The following is a 5,295-nucleotide window of genomic DNA, read 5'->3' on the forward strand; positions in this document are numbered from 1 at the left end:
AGACTGTAAGAGCCAGAGAAACAGGGAGTTTCCTGTGAGATTATGTTTCCTAGCAATGTCAGTAGCTACACCCAAGGAGTCTCACGGACGTGACTTCTAAACACGAACGGACCAAGAACAGCAATAGCCATGCTAATGTGAATGGGTGGAAGCTCAAAAGGCCTCAGCCCTGCACGAAGAACCACAGGCAACCAAGGGATGCTAAGAGTGGGAGAAAGAGTTTTACCCAGGGAAGAGTACACCCAATTGGTTATCCGTTATCAAATGGTCGGCTCTTAAAACGTACTTACAAGTAACATTATACAGATTCAGCAGCTTATATTTATGTACTTAGGAACACACACACACACACACACACACACACACACACACACACACACACACACAGACAGACAGACACACACAGAGACAGACAGACAGACAGACACACACACACACTAACAACTGATGAAGAAATGAGCCCATGAATTTGAAAGAGAACAAGGAAGGGTACACAGGAGGGCTTGGAGGGAGGAAAAGGAAGGGGAGAATGTATGTAACTATGTTATAAATTAAAAAAGAAATTATAGTAAAGAACTTGATGTTTCCTGCCAAAAGCCGGCAGTATTTTCCTAGCTGTGAGAAGAAGCCTTGCTGGCAGGACGTGCATTTTCTCCTCCCCAGTGAGCCTTCGGTGGCTGTCAAGTGTCCCCAGCATCTTCCTTAGCTGCCTGAAGTGTGATTTACAAGCATCCATGTGTGTAATATGCAAAAAACCCATGAAATGGCACAGGACTACTCCTCTAAAAATATATTACTTACTGGTGTGATTGCTTATGTAACGAACAGCAAATGTACCCTGAACATTTTCTCCATCTGTCAGTTTTAGAAAATTACTTAAGGACAACCACTTAAATTTCAGAAACACTAATATTTTAGAGCAGCTTTAAATTGGTTTAAAAAGGGCAGAAAGTACAAAGATATAACTAACCTGCTTTACTCCAAGTTTCAGTAGTCTGACATATTTGTTTTAATTTATGAGTCAATATTTGTGTACTAAGTTTTGCATTATTATTGTTATTATTACTATTATTATTATTATTGTGTCCTAATATCTATTTTTCTCAGCCTGGCCTTGAACTGACACCAAGCCTCCTGCCTCAGCCTCCTAAGCACTCAGGTTACAGGTGTGTGTCACTCTGGTCAGCTAGATGTATTGTTATTAATTCAAATCTGTAGTTTCCATTAAAGGTCATGTTTTCTATTAAATATTAGGGTTTGGATGATCTATAACAACAGTCTTCAGCAGTAGAGTATCATGTTGGATGATTTCACAAAGCCTCTATGCTCTATTTACCCCTCCCAATCCCTCTCCCAACCCCCCTCCCTTCTTTAGGTCTCCTGATTTAGTTTTATCTTTCTCAGGATGAGAATTCTGCAGTAATTAAGATACCACAGTTAGAATATCACTGGTTAGAATTATGCAGCATGTTGGCTTTTCTTTCTTTTCCTTTTTCTTTCTATTTTTAGCGTGAGTGTGTGTGTGTGTGTGTGTGTGTGTGTGTGGCTGTGTGGCAGTGTGTGGCTGTGTGACTGTGTGTGTATACTGCAGTGCACATTTGGAAGTCAGAAGACAGTCTATGGGAGTTGAATTTCTCTTTCCACTGTGTGGAATCTGGGGATGGAGCTCAGGTCATCTGGCTTGGTGGCAAGTTCATGTGCTGTTGAACCATCTTGCTGGTCTGTTATGTAGTCTTTTCAAATGAGCTTTTCCCATTTGTTAGCTAATATTCCTTAAATTTCCTCAAAGACTTTTTTTGTGGCTTGATAATTCATTTTTAATCACCAAATAATATCCCACTTATTAGCTATTTTCTATTTATCTATTGAAGAATATCTTGGTTGTCCCCAAGTTCCATCAGCCATTTTGTTTTGCATTAAAAAGATACAGAGTAGTATCCATCTGCTACTAATAATGTATTCGGTATGAAATTTTAGGAAGGACAGAAAAGATAAAAAAGAAATAAACACTACTAGTAAGCTCACCTTAAAGATAATACTGGTAATTATTAGTGTACATCTAGGTGTTCTGTGTTCCTCATTTCTGTCTGTCTGTCCATCTATCCATCTGTCTGTTAGCTGTGGCTGTATCTGTGTAAGATTCTATTATGTTTCCTTTTTCAAACTTGGGTATCATACTGCATATGTAATTTTGTCTTCTAGTTTTTCCACATTTAACATTACATCTACATATTTCCAATTGTTTTGATTTTGCTTATTGGAGAATGTGGTATTTAATAAGTACACAGTGACTCATTGTATAAGTGCTTTGAAAATGAGCTGCAAATGCCATGTCATTCAACTCTTGCTAAAATATGAGTCTAGAGAGGCAGGATTTTAGGCTGTTTATGTTTACAGAGAGCCTCTTAAGTATATTCAAGAGAGCATGGCTGGCATTCCAAAAACATTTGTTAAATAAAAGAAAGAATCAGATTTCTGAAACTATGATTTCCTTAGCTATGTCTGGTAAAAATGCCTGCCGGCTAACTCGAGGATCAGAACAACTGTGGTCCTAGATACAATATTTAAGGGAATGACTATTGCCGTTCTCATGTAGTGAGAATGTACTGGCTTTCCCATGTAGTGCTCTCAATAACATGAGGGGTGGGGGGCCTTCAAGAAGTGGGGCTATTCCATGTGGTCAGAAACTACAACAGTCTCATTCAAAGGTCTCATTAAATTATTCATCAATATATGGGGTTGAAATACTTTTTTTTTGTATTTGAAAACAACTGTTTTGTACCATAATTTACATATATATATATATATATATATATATATATATATATATATATATATATTTTACAATGCCATTCAGTTCTACATATCAGTCACGGGTTCCCCTATTCTCCCCCCCCCTCCCCTTACCCCCAGCCCACCCTCCATTCCCACTTCCTCCAGGATAAGTCCTCCCCCGAGGACTGCGATCAACCTGGTAGACTCAGTCCAGGGAGGTCCAGTCCCTTCCTCCCAGACTGAGCCAAGTGTCCCTGCATAAGTTCCAGGTTTCAAACAGCCAACTCATGCAATGAGCACAGGACTTGGTCCCACTGCCTAGTTGGCTCCCAAACTGATCAAGCCAATCAACTGTCTCACCTATTCAGAGGGCCTGATCCAGCTTGAGGCCCCTCTGCCTTTGGTTCATAGTTCATGTGTTTCCATTCATTTGGCTATTATTTTCAATAATTGAGTAAAACTGAAATTTATTATATGTCACAGTCGTCCTAGGGACCTCCATGCTATATATATAGCCTCTATGGTTCTATGGGTTGTGGTCTGATTGTTCTTTATTTTATATCTAGAATCCACCTATGAGTGAGTACATACCATAACTGTCTTTCTGGGTTTGGGTTACCTCACTCAGGATGATTTTTTCTAGTTCCATCCATTTGCCTGCAAATTTCATGCTTTCATTGTTTTTCTCTGCTGAGTAGTACTCCATTGTGTATATGTACCACATTTTTTTCATCCATTCTTCCATTGATGGGCATCTAGGTTGTTTCCATGTTCTGGCTATTACGAATAGTGCTGCTATGAACATAGCTGAGCATGTATCTTTATGGTATGAATCGGCATTCCTTGGGTATATGCCCAAGAGTGGGATGGCTGGGTCTTGAGGTAGTTCGATTCCTAATTTTCTGAGAAACCGCCATACTGATTTCCACAGTGGTTGTACAAGTTTACATTCCCACCAACAGTGGAGGAGTGTTCCCTTTGCTCCACATCCTCTCCAACATTGGTTGTCATTGGTGTTTTTGATCGTAGCCATTCTAACAGGTGTAAGGTGGTATCTCAGAGTCGTTTTGATTTGCATTTCTCTGATGATTAAGGATGTTGAGCATTTCTTTAAATGCCTTTCAGCCATTTGTAGTTCTTGTTTTGTGAATTCTCTGTTTAGCTCTTTAGCCCATTTTTTAATTGGACTGTTCAGTACTTTGATGTCTAGTTTCTTGAGTTCTTTATATATTGTGGAGATCAATCCTCTGTCAGATGTGGGGTTGGTGAAGATCTTTTCCCAATCTGTTGGCTGTCTTTTTGTCTTATTGACTGTGTCTTTTGCCCTGCAAAAGCTTCTAAGTTTCGAGAGGTCCCATTTATTAATGGTTGTGCTCAGGGTCTGTGCTGTTGGTGTTTTATTTAGGAAATGGTCTCCGGTGCCAATGCGTTCAAGAGTGCTTCCTATTTTCTTTTCTATTAAGTTTAATGAAACTGGATTTATGTTTAGGTCTTTGATCCACTTGGACTTGAGTTTTGTGCATGGTGACAGATATGGATCTATTTGTAATCTTTTACATATTGACATCCAGTTATGCCAGCACCATTTGTTGAAGATACTTTCTTTGTTCCATTGTATAGTTTTGGCTCCTTTGTCAAAAACCAGGTGTTCATATGTGCATGGATTAATGTCAGGGTCTTCAATTCGATTCCATTGGTCCGTGTGTCGGTTTTTATACCAGTACCAAGCTGTTTTTATTACTATAGCTCTATAGTAGAGTTTGAGGTCTGGGATGGTGATGCCTCCAAGGGTTGCTTTATTGTATAGGACTCTTTTAGCTATCCTGGGTCTTTTGTTTTTCCATATAAAGTTGAGTATTTTTCTTTCCAAGTCTGTGAAGAATTGTGTTGGGATTTTGATGGGGATTGCATTGAATCTGTAGATTGCTTTTGGTAAGATTGCCATTTTTACTATGTTAATCCTACCTATCCATGAGCATGGGAGATCCTTCCATTTTCTGATATCTTCTTCAATTTCTTTCTTTAGAGATTTAAAGTTCTTATCAAAAAGGTCTTTCACTTGTTTAGTTAGTGTTATCCCAAGGTATTTTGTATTATTTGTGGCTATTGTAAAGGGTGATGTTTCTCTGACTTCTTTCTCGGCCCTTTTATCATTTGTGTATAGGAGGGCTACTGATTTTTTTGAGTTGATCTTGTATCCTGCCACTTTACTGAAAGAGTTTATCAGCTGTAGGAGTTCCCTGGTAGAGTTTTTGGGGTCACTTATGTATACTATCATATCGTCTGAAAATAGTGAAAGTTTGACTTCTTCCTTGCCAATTTGTATCCCTTTGATCTCCTTTTGTTGTCTTATTGCTCTAGCTAGAACTTCTAGTACTATATTGAATAAATATGGGGAGAGTGGACATCCTTGTCTTGTTCCTGAATTTAGTGGTATCGCTTTGAGTTTCTCTCCATTTAATTTGATGTTTGCTGTTGGCTTGCTATAAATTGCTTTTATTATGTTTAGAAATGTTCCTT

The sequence above is a fragment of the Peromyscus maniculatus genome, chromosome 6 (assembly GCF_049852395.1).
Source record: "Peromyscus maniculatus bairdii isolate BWxNUB_F1_BW_parent chromosome 6, HU_Pman_BW_mat_3.1, whole genome shotgun sequence".
Classification (NCBI taxonomy): domain Eukaryota; kingdom Metazoa; phylum Chordata; class Mammalia; order Rodentia; family Cricetidae; genus Peromyscus; species Peromyscus maniculatus.